Source organism: Lynx canadensis, chromosome A1 (assembly GCF_007474595.2).
Source record: "Lynx canadensis isolate LIC74 chromosome A1, mLynCan4.pri.v2, whole genome shotgun sequence".
Taxonomy (NCBI): domain Eukaryota; kingdom Metazoa; phylum Chordata; class Mammalia; order Carnivora; family Felidae; genus Lynx; species Lynx canadensis.
Genome location: NC_044303.2, coordinates 1,249,300 through 1,267,899, shown reverse-complemented (window position 1 = coordinate 1,267,899; position 18,600 = coordinate 1,249,300). Strand labels below are relative to the sequence as shown.

The window sequence follows — 18,600 nt, the reverse complement described above, 5'->3', positions numbered from 1 at the left end:
GCTGGGTTTTTCTTTGAAGTCAGAATAGAAAATTTTTATTTATTTATATTCTTTTAATATTTATTTTTGAGAGAGAGAGCGCACGTGCAAGCGGGGGAGGTGCAGAGGGGAACAGGATCTGAAGACGGCTCAACGCAGGGCTCAGACTCATGAACCAGGAGATCATGACCTGAGCCGAAGTCTCAACCACTCTGCTCAACGGACTTAGCCACCCAGGTGCCCCCAGTAGAGAACAATTTTAAGGCAGAGACACTAATATGATTTCTCCACAAAAGCCTACAGCTGCAAAAAGCAACAAAGATCCAAGAGTAGATGCTACACTTATGAGGCAAATTAGGACAGTTTTATGAAGGAAAGGACAGTAAAATCACCTAGTAAGTTACAGAAAGGCATAGTGGAAACACAAATCTCCTTGTGTCTTAAGTGACCACAGCCAAAGGGAAGTGTCCTGATATTTGGGATACAACAGCTAAACTTAAAGACATGCATAGATGTAAAATAGTTGGGTTAACATATATGGATGTTAAAAGCAGAAAAATATGTCAGTTGGCTAAGATCATCCATAGTGTGGTTGAAAGCCGTGATTCTCAGCCTGGGCTGTGTGTTAGAATCACTTGGTGATCTTCTAAAAAAAAAATATCCTACCCTACTACGCCCTGGCCAATTCATTCTGAACTTACAGCAAACTTTCAAGTTCAGCCCAGAAACTACTTGAAAGAAAAGATGAAAAGAATAGCTATTATAAAGGTTAATATAAAAAACGATTGGGAGTGTTAGACATATTTATGATATTAAAAAAAATGGGTGGAAAAACTACCAAAAAATGACAGCCAGAATATAATATATATATATTACAAAGTGTTGATACTCTTGATTTATAAAATCTCACACCCAGATTTCCAGATTTACAAACAGGCAGACGCTATCAACTGCAATTTGCAAAAGAACAAGGCAAGTGGCCAATAAAATACGGAAGAAAAATAGTGTAACCCATGGTAATAAAAGAAAGGCAAGTGAAAATGAGTTATCATGGCATTTAGCTTGGCAAAGATTTTTAAAAACTGTAAATCTCAAATGGGTTAGTGAGGCCTTCATGAAATAAAAATTCCTCAACATGTACCAAAAAGTCTTATATAGTCATCTCTTTTGACCTGGAAAATCTGCTTTCGAATTTCTACACTAGAGAAACAATCAGAGATGTGCATAGATGCGTCTGGACCAGGAAACCACTGCAGTTATGCGTAATAGTGAGATATGGAGAACATTCGGTATGCCTAAAGTCAGGGGAATGGCGAAACAAATTGTGCCAGAGTTATAAAATCAAACACCACTTAGCCACTAAGAATTAGATTCTAAAAATATTTCACAATACAAAAAAATGCTCATACTATAAGTAAAAATATGCTCATATTAAATTAAAAAGATAAGAACAAAGAATTATAAATACAGTGTAAGTCCTGATGTGCCCAGAAACAAGACTGGGAAAATGTCAAATGCCAGCACAGACCAACTGAAGGGCAGTGCACAGGCCTGTACGTGAGTGACATTTCTTATAAAAAGAGGATGCCAAAGGGACACAACAAAGAAAGAAAATTCAACAAGATCTCACCATTGTGGAGTAGAACGCCATCGGCTTGCTTACTGTGTTCCCAGAGTAAGATATTAACCTCTCTGGGCCTCAGTTTCCTCAGTTGTAAGAAGGGAATAACCCACGTGTGGTGAGGATTAAATGAGAATGTATGTAAAGCAATTTATAATACCTTACACAGTAGTACCTCTTAATGACGCATTTAAAATAATAATTATGAGGGGTACCTGGTGGCTAAGTCGGTTGAGCATTCAGCTTCGGCTCAGGTCATGATCTCAGGGTTGGTGGGTTCGAGCCTCGTGTCGGGCTCTGTGCTGACAGCTCGGAGCCTGGAGCCCGCTTCGGATTCTGTGTCTCCCTCTCTCTCTGCCCCTCCACTGCTCACGCTCTGTCTCTCTCTGTCTCTTGAAAATAAACAAATGTTAAAAGAACTTTTTTAAATAATAATAATGATACTACTAATTGACATTTATTAAATACTTATTCAAGTTCAAACACTGTGTTTTGAATATTATTTCATTTAACCTTCAAAACCACCCAATGAGGTCAGGAACTGCTATCTCAGTTTTACAGAAACTGAAGGGCAGCGAGTTAAAGTAACTAGATGAAGCACAACAAAATACATAACACAAACCACAGGTATATAGAACGATGTGGAGCCAAGACTAATTGCGGATCCACCAGTACATCATCGGATCTCAGTAGCGCCTGAGGATCCACTGAGCAAGGACAGACCCCTGGGTTGGAGTCTCAACTCTGCCACAAGCTCGTGCCACAAGGGTGGCAGAACTTTGCCCGTCACCTGGCTTTCTTGTCTAAAATCAAGGGGCTCAGGTGCCAAAGTCTGCGAGCTGGTCCCTTCCTCCTCTTAGGGGGCACACACGTGTGCGTGTCTGCGTGTGTGTTACCCATTTAGCCCTGACATTCTTGTCTCTGAGGTTAAATTAACTAGCAGATGAAGAAAGTGTACGAGAAAGATAAAGTGATAGATTTGATTCCCAAGAACCAATGGTTAAAACCAAAGGGTACTTAATCCCAGTGGCCTCATGGAAGAATTTCTTGTTTTTGTTTTTTTAAATTGTGGTAAATACACACACACACACACACACACACACACACACACAAAAGTTACCATATTAACAATTAAAAAAATTTGTTTAACGTTTATTTATTATTGAGAGACAGAGCATGAGCAGGGGAGGTGCAGAGAGAAGGGGAGACAAAGAATCGGAAGCAGGCTCCAGGCTCTGAGCTGTCAGCACAGAGCCTGACGCAGGGCTCAAACCCACCAACCGTGAGATCATGACCTGAGCCGAAGTCGGACGCTCCACCGACCGAGCCACCCAGGCGCCCCCGATCTTAACCATTTTAAAGAATATAGTTTAGTAGTGTTAACTATATTCATATTGTTGTGCAACCAATCTTTGACACTTTTTAACCTTGCAAAGCTGAAATTATAAAATTTTTCTAATGTTTATTTATTTTTGATAGAGAGACAGAGCATGAGTGAGGGAGGGGCAGAGAGAGAGGGAGACACAGAATCCGAAACAGGCTCCAGGCGCCGAGCTGTCAGCACAGAGCCCGATGTGGGGCTTGAACTCACAAACCGCGAGATCATGACCTGAGCCGAAGTCGGACGCCTAACCGACTTAGCCACCCAGGCGCCCACAACTGAAATTGTATGTCCATTAAAGGACAGCTCACTGCACGCACTCCTCCCCAAACCCTCGTAGCCACCACTCTACTCTCTGTTAGTACAAAGACCATCTTTGCTAGCCGTTCCCCACTCTCAAGCGTTAGAGGCTACTTGTTGGCCACCAAAAGATGGACGAGTTCTCCAACACCAAAGTGGATTAGCCCAGCTTTCAACTGGGAGAAGCAGTAAACTATTCATTAAAAAAAGAAAAGCCTAAGACTTCCATTTACCTATTTGAGGAAAAAAATATATGTTGAATAAGAATTAATTAGGTGGGGGCGCCTGGGTGGCTCAGTCGGTTAAACATTCGACTTCAGTTCAGGTCATGATCTAACAGTTCATGGTTTCGAGCCCAGCATCAGACTCTGTGTTGAGAGTTCAGAGCTTGGGACTCTATGTCTCCCTCTCTCTCTGCTTCTCCCCTGCTCGTGCTCTGTCTCTGTCTCTCAAAAATAAACAAAAAGCATTTTTGTTTAAACTTAAAAAAAAAAACAGAATTGGGTGAATGAAATGTCCTGCCAATCAACAATTCTTGACAAACTTTTTTAATGTAATGCACCTTACATTAAAAAAAAAAAAATTAAAGGGGCACCTGAGTTAAGCATTTGACTCTTGACTTCAGCTCAGGTCATGATCTCATGGTTGTGAGATCGAGCCCCCTCAGGCTCAGGCAGGGTGTGGAGCCTGCTTGGGATTCTCTCTCTCCCTCTCCCTCTGCCCCTCCCCAGCTCATGCATATGCTCACTCAAAAAAATAAATAAAATAAACATTAATATTTTATTTGTTGCTTATTTCCACTCCTTTCCATTACCCTTGAGGGTTCCATTGAGAGCTTAACTAATGGATAATTTTCTGAGAAAATGACAGGTGCTGTACATGACCTACAGAATTTGAAGATACTCAAACTACCCCTTGTCTTCTACTATCCCTCCTTTTTCTTGTTCTCCACGTGTACCCACTTCCATACTCTTGCAAGATCAGTCTTCTCATGATGTCAGGGAAAACTCCTGTTCACCTGTTCTTGAGTGTCCCCTTAATATGAACTGTTCTATGTGCCACTTTTGGATGCCCACTCCGTGCCAGGCTCTGAGCTTAAGGGTTATGGGTGGGAATGTAAGCAAAATACCACCACGAGTTTCAAGGGGTTCACCATCCAGTGGAAAACACATATGTTAAATAAACAGTTATACTTGATGTAATAGCATGTGTGCATGAAACCATTAGCGAGCACCCATAAACAAAATGTGATCATTGAGAGGTTTCACACAGAAGGCGATATTCAGTCAAGATCTTAGAGGATGAATGTAATTTTCCAAGTAGAGAGGGAAAGGGTGTGCAAGACAAAGATAAAAGCATAGATCACCCAAGAACAGATCATCAAGACAGAAGATGTCGGAATGATAGCAAAATGGTGGATAGGTAGTTCTAAGTTCTTGTCCTTATATAGAAATAAAAAAAAAAAAAGCAGAAATTGTTCAAAATCAACTTTGTCAGAACTCTAGAAAAGAGTTGGAGGCTTACGGCAACCAGGCAAATGCTGGATCAATTGAAGAGGCAATTTCAGAATGGTTAGGAAAGCTTTGTGGCCTTGCTTACCCTATCCCAGCACTTCAGTGGTCTTAAAAAAGGCAATATTTGTCTCTTTTGTGACTAGTTATTTCATTTAGCAGAGTGTCTTCCTGGTGCACCCATGTTGTAGCATGTGTCAGAATTTCATTCCTTCTTAAGACCAAATAATATTCCATTATAGGCACATACCACATTGTGTATTTCTCTTTACCTAGCAATGGACATTTGGGTTGCCTCTACCCTTGACTATTATGAATGCTGCTGCTATGAACATGAGTGGGCAAATATCTCTCAGAAATCCTGCCTTCAATTCTTTTGGATATATCCCCAGAAGTAGGATTGCTGGATCATATGGTCATTCTATTTTTAATTTTTTCAGGAACCTCCATATTGTTCTCCATAGTGGTTGCAGCATTTTACGGTCCCAACCAACAGTGCACAAGGATTTTATAAATTTTTTAAAGAAAAGAAATTTCTTCTGCTATATTACCTGTTTCAAAGTGTACAAAAAGAAGGCGTAGCGTAAAATTTCTTTCACAAGACAAATATAATTTGATCTTCAGATGTGTTAGGTATTCCAAACAGACCAATTTCCTTAAAGTTTAAAATAAAATATCAATGCATGGAACATAAGGACACATTAAAAGATTGGTTTGTTCTAGGAACGAAAAGTTAATACAACCCTGGGAAAATAAAACACTACTTATTTTATTAATGAAAGAAAAATCATTAATATATCAACCATTATTACTTCAAAATCTATTCTTGATTGGCATATTTTAAAATGAAGGTACATTATATGTAATGGTAGCTCATTTCTCTTAAAATAGAAAGATGACACATATAATCTATAATCTTACTTTTTCTATTTTTTCAGAGTTCTAGAAATGCTGTGAGTTTTTTTATAATTTAAAAATATGTAGACCTGTTTGCTTCCTTATTAGTTGTGCATTACATGACTACATGGAAAGAGAATCGAAGGGCATTGACCAAAATATTCTAGAAGTAATAAATGTATTCAGTAAAATGGCAGCATAAGGTAAAACTATGAACACTGTATTCCTAGAGACCCTTAACTAGAAAATACAGTAAAATTCTCTTTGTGTAATTATTGAAAATGACAACAAATAACCCATCAAATATCTGGGAATTCATTTACTTGGATGGACGAGAAATACATACCTTAGGGCTCAGTTGATTCAGTCTTTTTTTAAAAAAATTTTTAATGTTCATTTATTTATTTGAAGAGAGAGAGGGAGAGGGAGCATGAGCATGTGTGAGCAGGGGAAGGGCAGAGAGAGGGGGAGAGAGAGAATCTCAAGCTGGCAGAGCCTAATGCAAGGCTCAAACTCATGAACCGTGAGGTCATGAACTGAGCCAAAACCAAGAGTCAGACACTTAACTGACTAAGCCACCCAAGCGCCCCTAATTCAGTCTGTTAATAAGAAAACTATGTTGCGTGGCAGAATGGTACGCAGGTTGTGATCCTATGTTAAAAAAAAAAAAAAGATTAGGTGCATCCACATACAACATGGATGTAAGATTACAGAAAGAGCTGGGGGAAGGCACGGGATGTGGGATTGGGGGTGGTGTCACCGGGGAACTGTCACTTATTACTTATGCACTTCTCTATTACTTGAAATGTCACTAAAAATTCACGTGTTGTCTATGTGCCAGATAAGACTCTGGCAGATTCAGAAGAACAGAAAGGCAAGGCTGAAGTGACAGCATTGCTGTACTGTGCTAGGGGCTGGGCAGGCTCACATCCAGCAGGTGGACCCCAGCTCAGCCAGCCAGTCAAGGCAGAGGAAGTGACGCTTCAGCTAGGTCTTGCACGGTAGGGGCCAGCCATGTGGAGGAAAGGACAGACAGCGCTCTATGAAGAAGGAATGGTGCCAGGAGATTGTTACCATACAAACCACAAGAGGAATGCCATTGGAAAGCAAATTATCAATCTATGTCAAATGCCAGAGGAAGGTAAAAAATTAAGGACAGCAAAAATTCCACTGATTTGGGTGGAAGACGGGCTACCTTAGCAATGGCAGTTTCCATAGAGTTATGGGAGTCAGATTGCAATGGGTCAAGAAGTAAAATTAGAAGCAAGAACAAAATAAATGCACATTATTCTCTCAAGAGGATCAAGACTGGAGAAAAGAGGCCGTGTGACCCACAGATGGATACGGGCTTAACGGAGGATCAAATTAGCGGAGAAAAGTTGGAGGGAAAAGATAGCAGAGTTGGAGGAGGGAAGGGCTAATTGCAGAGCAGAGGCTCACTCTCCACCAGCGGGTAAGAGGGCACCTCTTTCACCAGCCCCAGGGCTGGTGGTCAGGTTGGAGAGGCAGCGCTGAGGGAGTAGGAAGCCAGGGTGGCTGCTGGCTGAGGGAAGCAGGTGGTCACTGGCCTGAGGAGAGTCGTGAAGATTTAGGGAGAAGGATGGAGAGGAATCTGACAAGTTGCACAAGGAAGGGCTGCGGGGAGCATTAATCTGGTTGTATTAAACTGCAGGACTATATGAAGGTTTTCTCCTACAGTCCTCAGTAGCCTGTGTGTAGGATGAGATACGTGATTTGGTTAACTCTGGGCTAGTTTAGCACAGGAGCTGCAGCAAGTAGAATAGTGGGGTGGAGGGAGTGGCTGGTGCTGGTCAGAGATAGCTGCTAAAATGAAGACTCACACGGCCCAGAATGTAGGGAGAAAAGGGGTGGGGGGGCAGTGGGGCCTCTGAACTAGAGAAAATGGAAGAGTGGGAAAACAAGTGCAGCCAAGTTCAGGAGGGAAGGAGGAATAACTGATACGGTCAGAAAAGGAAATATTAAAATTTAATAGAGGTCCAATAAAGTAAATTGGTCTTAGAACCTAAATTAATTAAACTTTGTTTCAGTTGCATATAACAGAAAACCCCAAAATAAGAAGTTTATCTTTTTTCACTTAAATGAAGTCCAGAGGAAGGTAATATACAATTCTGTTGTGGCTCTGCAGCTACCAGTAGCCCAGGTGCATCTATTTTTCTGCCTTGCCATCCTAGGACATGGCTTCTATCCTCAAGTTTACCTCGTGATCTAACATGGCTGCTGTGCACCAGCCATCACAACCATTCCAAGAAGTAGCACAAAGGAAAAAGGGAAAGGAAAAGGTATACCTGTCAGCCCTCTTTAAAGAGTCTTCCGAGAAACCCACCCAACTCATTCACTTTCATCTTTTTTTGGCCAGAATTTTATCACCAAACTCAGCATCAAGGAAGGCTGGGAAAAGTCATTTTTGATTCAAGGTTAGATCAGAGTTCTGCCACCGAGGGAGAAGGGAATGCTGGATAGTAGGTAGGTAGCTGCAGTCTGGCACGGAGACCCAGGCCAATTCTGATACGAAGGCGGGACATTACTTCCCAAGGGTCACAGGAAAATAGAATCCTCTGCCTCTGGCTGTCTCGTAGAAGCTGCTACCCCAGGTACAAAGAGAATCTGCCAAGCCCAGAGAGTCCTCACTAGTGAGTCGGGGAGGAAGCCCTCCCTGTGACTTTTCAGTGCAGCCATCCAGAATAGTCTGCATCTTCAGCTGCCTGAAAAAAGACACCATCCCATCATTTTTTTTCAGTCTGGTTTTAGGCTGGCGTGAATATTGAATGAACCGTCTTTGAAAACTCTGCATCAGGGTGAAGGGGTCACAATGAGAACTCAGTGCCTTCCTCATGAATGCTCTACTGTCCGCAGCTTCCGCCCACCATTCATATCACCCAGTTGGACAATGGGCTGGATTCTTCCCCTGTGTCTCTGTCCCTCTGCCCACACGGCTCCCTCTGAAGTTCCATTTATCACCAAACAACGAGGAGGAATGCATCGGAAGAGTGGATCCCAAGGATCCAAAGAGTAGAAAATGCCGCCAATCCCTTCCTTCTCTGCTAACATGTCTTTGCAGAGCCCTCTCACGTGACCACCCTGAGCCCTTCAAAGGAGACGGGGTGCTTAGACGTAGACGTCATGGCTCTAGACCCCTCTCGTGTTTAAGAGCTAAATCCTTTTTGGTGTCCAAACCCGGTCATTTTTCTGTTTTCCTACGGGAAGCACCTTTTTTTCTTTAGCCTAAGCACTAAATTCAGAAAAGCAGTCATCTGCCAGTCACAAAAGGAAGCAATAACACCTGATCCTCTTTAACCACTTAATAACATTTGTTACATACAATTTAAAAACAAATTTCCTAAATAAAATTTTAGAAAATGGACAAACTGAAAACTGGACTCTCATCCTCCAGTTGTGGCAACTAATAAAAATCACTTTTGCGCTACAGTTATTGGATACCTTACCTTTCTACTTGGTTTCCACCATGAAAAAAAAGACCACATCTCACTTAGATGTATGTATATTAGTTTATGGGAAGTTATATAAGTAATCTATATGAATGGGAATCACAGAAATCTGCAGCTGTGCCACTGGCATCTGTCTAATGAATTAACGACAAAGGTCCCACAGGGCAGTTTATTCCTCAGTGCCGAAAGGCTTCAAAGGCATCACACCCTTCAAAGATTTGCGATTAAGTTTACTTTTTTTTTTTTAATGTTTATTTCTATATTTTGGAGAGAGAGAGACAGAGTGCAATCAGGGGAGGCGCACAGAGAGAGGGAGACACAGGATCGGAAGCAGGCTCCAGGCCCTGAGCTGTGGGCCCAGAGCCCGACGGGGGGCGCTTAAACTCACGAACCGAGAGATCATGACTTGAGCTGAAGTCAGAGGCTTAACCAACTGAGCCACCCAGGCGCCCCCACTCTTACTCTTTTCAATGTCTTCTTCTTCTTTTTTTTTTTTAATGTTTATTTATTTTTGAGAGAGGACAGAGTGCAAGCAGGGGAGGGGCAGAGAGAGAGGGAGACACAGAATCCGAAGCAGGCTCCAGGCTCCGTGGCGTCAGCCCAGAGCCAGACTCAGAGCTCGGTGTGGGGCTCCCTAAGGGGCTCAACTCACCAGGGGTGGGATCATGACCTGAGCTGAAGTCTACAGTCGGAGGCTTAACCCACTGAGCCACCCAGGCGCGCCTAAAATTAATTCTAAAGATTCAAAGTGAATTCACAGTTCTCACACTCACAGAAAAGTCTGTGTGTTAGTTGGGGTGTTGGAGCTTCGGGAACACAGCCCGAGCCTCCCTGGGCCACTTCCAGCAGGGAGGGCACATGCCGCTGGTCCCCGTGGCCGCTGCAGCTGCGTGTGTGTGTGTGTGTGTGTGTGTGTGTGTGTGTGTGTGTGTGTGTGTGGCTGGCACTGTGTCTCAGCGGGGCTTGCGTCCCCACGCCATGTGCCGTCCTCCCCAATCACAGACTCCTCCTTTGTATTCCTGCGTGGAAACGGTTGAGAGGCGGCGAATCAGAGCGCGATCGTGAATAAATCCAGAGAAAGCGTCCCCCACGTTTGGTGAACAGTCGACGAGCGTTTGCACGGCAAAGAGGCAGAGGGAGAGGAATGCCCTACCTTTCCCGGTGCTGGCGGTGCGGGCAGGTTGCTGGCGACGGGCCGCACTGGACCACCCAGGCCGTGGCAGGTGTTGTAATCCCCCCCCAGGCGGAACACCCGAGAGAGGCTGGCAGGAGCGGCCTGTGAGCTGCTGTTGACTGTCTGCGCTGCGTTACTAGGCACCACGCGGAACGTCCTCTCCTCTCAGTAATGAAAAGAAACAAACTGGCAGCCCTGAGACACAGGCAGCGGAGCCCAAAGCAGGCTCACTGCACGGATGGGCCGTTCCGCTTCGGCTTCCGCATCCCAAGGCACCGTTACTTCCGGAAGTAGCTGTCGGATCCATCAGTCCGAGGCCGGAGTGACGGTTGCCAGAGGGGAGGAGTGGGGGGATGGGCAAAGCGGGTGAAAGGAAGTAGAGGCACAGGCTTCCGTTTGCGGAATGAGGAAGCCGGAGGGATCAGAGGTGCGGCGCGGGGAGGACAGCCGGCGGTGTCGTCGTAGTGTTGCGTGGCGACGGATGGCAGCTACACTTGTGGCGAACACGGCCTGACACACAGACTTGTCAGACCGCCGTGTCGCGCACCTAAAGCGAACGTCATCCTGTGCGTAACCATACTTCGACGTTGTTTAGTTGTGGGGGAAAAAATTCTCTTTCATGGTGAAAAAAATAGTGGTCTTTGCTAAGCGTGGGACTTGGTGCTCGGGAGTCCAAGTAATCCAGACGTCTCTGTCCAGCCCAGCTTTCTGCGCGGCTGGAAATATTCCGTGTCCGTGCTTTCCAAAATGGCAGCCCCTGGAGGGTACTGGGCACTCGCAGTGTGGCTCGGGTGCTGAGGGGCTGGATTTTTATTTTTATTGAATTTTAATGAATTCGAGTTTAAACTTAAGTAGCCACACGTGCACCAAGTTAGAGCGAGTCCATAAAGTCAAGAGAATTTTTTGCTCAGTTAGGAAATCTTACCGTCTCCCGCAGCAGCTCGTGAAACTCGGTTTCCTCGTCGATGCGGACGCGGACCAGGAGCGCAGAAGCCCGCGACTTCCTGGTTCCCGCCAAAACAAAGGTTCGTTTTCGCATTTCATTACAAACGGGACTGATCCAAAGCTCTTCGGAGTGAGACGGTCTCTCAAAAAGTTCAGCGGAAGGTAAACGAGGAAAAAGATCCATGTTACATGCTAACGCAGGACTCTATTTATCAACGACTAAATGGAATCACACACCCTCCTAAAGGATCAGTTTGAAGCTTTTATGTGTAGGCAACGAGAATGATACTTTCTCCGTCAAGCTATACACAAAATGAATAACTACAAATCACGGGATCCCACAGACGTGTGTCTTACCAGGAAGACTTTACAACGGCTTAAAACGTAGACTTTGTTAGAATTTTATTCAAAAAAATGGCTCCCAAACGTTTTTAGTCCTCCGACCTGGGACAAGTTAATTAACGTCTCTAACCCTCAGTTTGTTTGTTACACAATGGGATGATGATAGTACCTACTTCACAGGACTGTTGTGAGGACTGAATAAGATAAGAATTAAGGAGGCTTTCGCCCTCACATGGTAAGCATTCAGGAGTAGATAAATAAACGGTGGCTATTATTATGTTGTTGTCACGCCTCCATAAAGTGAAGGCTAATCATCACGTAGAGAAGTCCAGAGGCTCTCCCGGGTATCAGTCATACCCTGGCATTCTTAATTTAGACACCCAGAGATGGCTAAACTCGCTAGGACTTCTAATTGTCCATTCGCGATGGTTCCTTCACACTCCGTGTGCTCGGGAGGGTCTCTGCATATTTAAGATATAGGCCATTGTCCAGCCAACAGGGTATCTCACTTGGATACAAGGAATCACAGAGTTTAAGGAGTAAATTTATGGATAAAGCATTAACCTTGTCCTAAATGCCAAGGCCTTTGGGGATTTATCGGTCTTTACCTTACAAAAATGGAGTAAATGCTATGTACGTACTCTCTTCTAAGGGTAAAACCAAAAACTGAACTTTTACCTGCTAAAATACCAAATCCGAAACTTGTGTTTTAAAGGCTGGGTCGGCGTTCCACGCTCAGGTGTCCTGTTGGAACCACTGTGTGACGATTATGTGGCGAAGAGATGGGCTGGTAATGAAAGTGAATTAAACATATCTGGGGATACGCTGTTGTATATCTGTATGTCGTAAGAAAAACTCTCATCCGGACTCGATAATTTAAAAATATGTGTGCGTACCTACACCCATACGTACGGCACAGGTGTTCACGTGGCCTTACCTGTTTTGAATGTTGTAGGCAGGGAATATAGGGGAGATCGTAAGTAAAATTACATCCAACTATGCAAATTCAATGAAAATTTTAAATCTAATTTTCATCAGAGCCATCCGGTTTTAATCATTTCCTGCTTCCTAAATCAAATCTTTTGAAAGGGCTCTCCCAATGCGTTCCGCGAGCGACTCACATGAGCCCCGGCGTCTCCTCTCATCTTGTGCCCTTTATGACTCTCTTTTAGTGAACAATGGATAACATTGAAATAGATTTTTAAAAGTTGTTTTATACTGTTTCTTAGCCTTGGGATATAAAAGTCAGGAAAAGGAACAACTTGCTTTTAAACAAAGCGAAATGAAAACTTTCATTTCATTGCCATCTTCCACTCTGAAATAGCCACTGGGATGAGCTGGGTGTTCAGTGCACGGGTGACCCTAGCACGGGCTCCCTCTGTGACTCCTTTCCGAGAGCAGTTTACAACAACCCTGTGAGGCTGACGGGGAGCCTGGAAAGAACCACCAAGGGCCAGTGAGAGCTCGCAGCCTGCCCCCAAGGACCGAAAATCCAGAAGCCCTCAGAACAAGCCTCTGAAGCAAAGGAGAGGCTTTCTCAAGCACCCAGACCTTTCTCCTGTCCTCGCTTTTTTCCTTCCCTCCCCTCTTCACCTCCGTCACCACTGAGTGATCACACAGTTCTAGGTGCTAGGTGTAGGGATAAAAAGTTGAATAGGAGTAGCCCGTGCCCTTCAGGAAATCACAATCTGATGAGGGAAAGAGATAAGTAAAACTCACACACGCCCACCCAGAATAAAAATCGGTTTATGATTGCCGTGCTGTGTAATAGATGAGCTCCTGGTGCTGGAGTGGGACCCGAAGCTCCCTGGGGCTCCCGGTGTGGGTGACTTCTCCATTCTTGTCTCGTCTTCCCAGAATGTTGATCACAGCACATTCTTCCTGGGCTGCTAGAGGATGGCCTTTGTACCGCTGATGCTGGCCTCATTTTAAATAGATTCCAGCCTCCCGCAGGGCACCAATCCTTGCTCGGCATTTGGCTAGAAAGCTGTGGAGCACATGATGCTGCCCGCAAGAAGCCCACCGGTTAGTGGAAAGCAGTCGATCGTAAATCACCAATAAGCACAATGATATGTCAGGGGCAAGATATTCTGAAAGCAAAGAGAAGGGCAGTGGCTGAACCACATTCAGGGAGCGTGGGGAAAGAGTAGATGCATAGCCCATCAGACTCCTGAGAAGTACACTAGGTAAGGGGACCCCAACCACGTTCATTTTCACTCGATTCCCTCTCTCAAGAGGAAAAACACATCAACAGTGAAAATAGATACAGGCTATATTTACTACACTATCAAAACTTGAAGCTTTACATAGAATATAATGGTGACCAGAAGAATCTTGCCCCTCAGAAGCAACTGTAAGAAAGTTGTGAGTTTGTCTGTGTATTTGGTTTTGGTTTTGGAGTTTGTTTTGGAGGGGTTAGCTTTTTTGCTCGTCTGATTCTTTTAGAAATCTCAGCAGAATAAATAACAGTTGGCAACAAAAAACATCAGTGCTGGTCTGCCCCAGCAGTCAAGTTCTCAAACAATCTTCAGGAGCCCTCAAAAAACAGAACACAAAAAGTACCTCCACTGGGGAAAAGGGGGGTGGGGGGGGCAGAAAGAACAACAACAACCCCCGAGCCTCTACATTTTTTGAAAAGTCCAGCATGCAGAAGAAGCCTCCTTGCTTGGCCTACATCTGCCGATTGGTAATTTGTAATTCAGGTTAAAAACAAAACAGAAGTGGGCATTGTTCTGATACTTGCCCTGATAACATCCCAAGAAAACTCTAGAGCTGGCAAGAGAGAAAAGCAGATAATGGTCAATGCTGTCATTTGAGTTTAAAAAGCACTGTGATTTTTCTTTTAAAGGAACATCTTCAGTTTCCAAGACCGTACACATGGTCTCTGACCGCAGCTCAAAATTTTCCACCGGGCTCCCTCCTGAGAACAAACACGCTCAGCGGAGAGTGTGCGCTGCCTGCGCGCGTCCAGCCTCCCCGCGGGGCCCTTTGCAGAACCAGGGGCCGCCGCACCCCACACCGGAAGCCAGACCTTACCTAGCAGAGGTTCGCTTTATCCGCCACACTGCCACTCCCCCGTCAGACGTATTTTCCGTTTCTCCTTTGCGTATAAAAATGAGAAGATTCATCAGGTTGGAATTTAAGGCCTTTTATAATCATAATTGATCCTTCTAGGCTGATCAGAAGAATATTTTATATTTATTAAGTGCTCTAAAGTTAACACAATGAACATTCACATATAACATATTATTTAATCCTTCAAATAGCGCTTTGAAGAAACTGTTATGGCCCCCACTTCGCAGCGAGGCAGATTCTTAGAGAAGTAAGTTGCCTAAGGTCACTTAGGGTCACGGGGGTGGAGCCTCGGACTCTAACCCCTTCTTCCTGCGGTTGGATCTCGCCCCAGGCTGCTACCTGCTGTACCCCAGCGGGCACCAGCCACCTGCCCTGGCGACTCACTCTGCCTGGAGTTACACTGCCCGTTTATCTTTGCCATCCTCATTCGTCCCCTCTTCCGCAGTGCCCATCTCGGTCACCCCGGCTGCCACGGCGCCTCCCAGGGCTAATCCATATAGGGCCGTGCTGGGCCTTGTCTCTGGGGCTTTGGCTATCGGTGCAGCTGGGCAGAAAGGGAGCAGTCTTTCAGATTTGCCTTCGAACCTCAGCTCTGGCCTTTAAACTGTGTGGTCTGGGGAAAGTCACTTCACTTCTATGACTCTCCATTTCATCCGCTCTCAGGGGTGCACCACAGTGCCAACCGAACAGGGCCGGCCTGGCACAGAGGTGGACTCACTCTGCAAAATGCAGTACCCTGCACAAATACTCAGTGAGAACCGGCATTGAAATAAGCAGTCCATTAAATACACACACACTATGAGACTTCTGCTTAACACGAGCCTAAACATGTGCATTCATCTCTGCCCCCGTGTTACATGCCAATTAAATGACAGGGGAAAAAAAGGCGTAAACTCCTAAGAACAAAGAAATGGGAAGGGAAGGAGGAGGGCCAGAGGATGGCACATCGAGTGTATGAAGACATCATACGAGACGAGTATAAAGCTTTTTTTCTACAGAAAGACACAAAAGTGTATTCCCCCTGTTCTCTTTCTCAGGAAGCTGCTAGAAGATGCACTTCAGCCAAATGGGGACATGCAGCAGGAAAGAAGACATGGGACCCAGAGAGCAGAAGCTCGGACCTGGGGGAAAGGCAGAGGGCCCCGGCTGGCCGCCGGGCAGCAGCCGGCCGGACCCAGTCCAGATGGGAGCAGGGCAAGGGTGAGGACGCCAAGAAACAAATGGAACAGGTCGAGTGTTCAGAGCTGTGCCTGGGAGTTGGAAAAAATTAGTTCTGGCCATGTGACAGATTGGTTGGTAGAGCAGGGGAAAAATGGAACAATAAACACATAGAAAGCTAAGCAGAGGGAAACACAATCATTATTTACTCCACGGCCCCGGCGGGGAACTGGGGGTGGGGAGAAGAAATTGTAAGAGAAAGAAACTGTAAACATAGAACACACCTTGGTCCAGAAGGGATTACGTACGTAGTTTAAAATCATGTCATGAAGCAATATTGATTTCACCAAAATAGGAGCTATGACTCCGTTAGAAGGTTGTAGGTTTTGGTAGGAATGGTGGCGATTACATAAGAACTAAGCCCTCAAATGGCAGAAAAAAAGTCAACAGGTCTAATATCCATAAATCAGTATATAGCATATTAAGCACACTGCTTAGAAAATAGCGGTAAATCTCAGAAGAGCAGCCAGAAATGAAGGTGCTGGTTGCCTCGTATGGGGGCTGGGCAGCGGACTGAAATACTGCACTGAAAGTCTTTCGGTTCTACTTACAGTTATAAACACTTATTGTTTTGATAAAAATTTTTAAATGGTTAATGTTTTCGCTATGTAGTTAAATAGTGTAGAATACAATTAAAACCTGTGTCTTATAAATTGAAATAGCGGAAGGTCATTTTACCAGTATGATCGGCAGGCATTTTGCTCTTCAGTGGGACAGAACTGGTAAATAGAAGCTTCAAGCTGAAAAGACCCATGGTTGCCACCTATGGCGGTCCCAGAAGAGTATTATTACTGCTGATAGCATCTTATGGCGCCTGTTGACTCTGGAGACTTAATAATGTATTTCAAGTGCAATGCCTCTGAAGACTTAAAGACTTAGCTGTTTTCATGATAGAGAATAATTTAAGAAAATGTAAGGGGAAGGAAGGGTTAATGACCTGACATACGTAAGTGACCTGTCTAAAGCGAGCCAAGCCGTTTGCTGGCTTTTCCCTTTTACGTACACTTATAAAACATGTGGCTTTGGGAAAGTCAGGAAGATTTGTTCTCTTTGTTTATGAAATTGGGAAAATCAGCTTCTCCAGGGTTACAGTGTATCCTTATTAACGTCTTAGAATCCTGATCCGTACGCACGTAGAATTGTACAAGATTTACGCCTTTGAAACCTGCCCAAGAGCATATGGTTATTAGAAAGATCTCAAAAGGACCTTCTTTATGGGTGATTTTGGTTGTGTAAGACAATTCCATGATACGTTTCCCAAGGACCGATGAAATCCTCGGTCAAGTGGAACCCACGTGGCAGTTGGGCATGGTTACAGGCATTGAGTGGAGAGATATACAGAAGAAAGGATTCTTGTCCATAAGGAACTCACAAAGTAAGGATGTGTGAAAGCACAAAGCTACCAGAGAATGGGCAGTTTGAGATAAATGCCTATGAGTAATGCGAGCCCCCGTGGGTGGCTCATCCCAGTACGGAGTAAAGACTTCACCACTCTGTTGGTGCTGATTGTCCCCTCGATGTCCAATCACCTCCTGCCACCATGTCATCAATCTGTTGTACGATCGGAAGAGAGAATGTCTAGGCTGAAATGGCGGTCATGATAAGGTGTTCATTGCATGACCACTTAAAACACCATTATTTAACTAAGCCGCTGAATCCTAAGCCCACTGGTCCTTTCATACTCCCCTACTCCTGGCATTCCCGACAATTTGTTGCGTTCGACTGTCTAAAATTGTGTTATTCCTGGTTGTGACTCCTAACACCACCTTAAGGTGGGTAGCACTGATTTGCGGATCCGAACCCACAAAATGGAGGCTGCCCCGGCGAAGTCACAAATCTAAACCTAAGGCGGCTTGCACTTGGGAAACACCGGTCACCAATCACACCAATCACAAGCCTCCAGCTCAGCTTGAGCTCGCTACCTTCCACCAGAAAATAGGACCTGCTGGCCTTCTAAGGACATCCCCAACCTCCTAGCCAACTGTCCCATCTCCACATTGCCCCCTCTGCACTCACTCTTGCTCGAAACCTCGCAGGAAGATTGCAGAGTCCTCCGCGGCTGCTTGTGAGGCACCGTGCTCCTCCCGTCCACGGGCTGTTTTCTTTTGAACAAAGAACATCAAACTTGTCACTAAATTGTCTTGGTTTCATCACTTGACCGAGCAACTTCTGACGTGTATTCATTGTTGTCAGAAAACTCCGAGAAACCACAAGATCTCAGGCAGTGGCCACTCACCATTTCAGAATACAGACCACTGAGTTCCGTGGGACTCATCTCTCTTGTCAACACTATAACGTTACCTCATGCTTAGGACAAAGGAGAAACTTAAGAAATCGTCGCTGAGTAAATGAATAACTGGTTGGCACACTGGTGATCATTTGCCAGCATATCCAAATGTCAACTCCTGCAACTAGTCGTGCATCAGTCTTACCTTAATTATAAAACATTCTCCATGGGCAGTAACAAATGACACGTTTAATCACGTAATAACTGCCGTGCTGCGAAAAACGCCTGAATCATCTTGAGGCTCCAAGGAAGTGTTTGAAAATAACTGATCCTGTAAAAGTGAGCAGCTGAAATCGGCCACGCGAAAAACTGCTATCACGGGAATGAGCGTACAACTCTGTGCGTGAAACAGTAAGGAAGAAAATGAGCACGGCCCGGGGCGGAAGCAGTGCTGTAGACTGTC

General features: G+C 44.7%; 1 long non-coding RNA gene across 2 annotated transcripts; it reads right to left on the bottom strand.

Annotated features, from left to right (window-relative positions):
- Positions 1-10,067: 10,067 nt before the first annotated feature.
- LOC115508578 lies at positions 10,068-18,199 on the bottom strand. Of its 2 annotated transcripts, none has more exons than XR_003967039.1 (4): positions 18,147-18,199; positions 17,927-18,012; positions 14,654-14,717; positions 10,068-13,707 (listed from the first exon to the last, which is right to left on the bottom strand). It is a non-coding gene; the product is annotated as an uncharacterized LOC115508578 (long non-coding RNA). The 2 variants fall into 2 exon arrangements; XR_003967040.1 differs by having other exon boundaries at positions 10,068-13,621.
- Between the last annotated feature and the right edge of the window lie 401 nt (positions 18,200-18,600).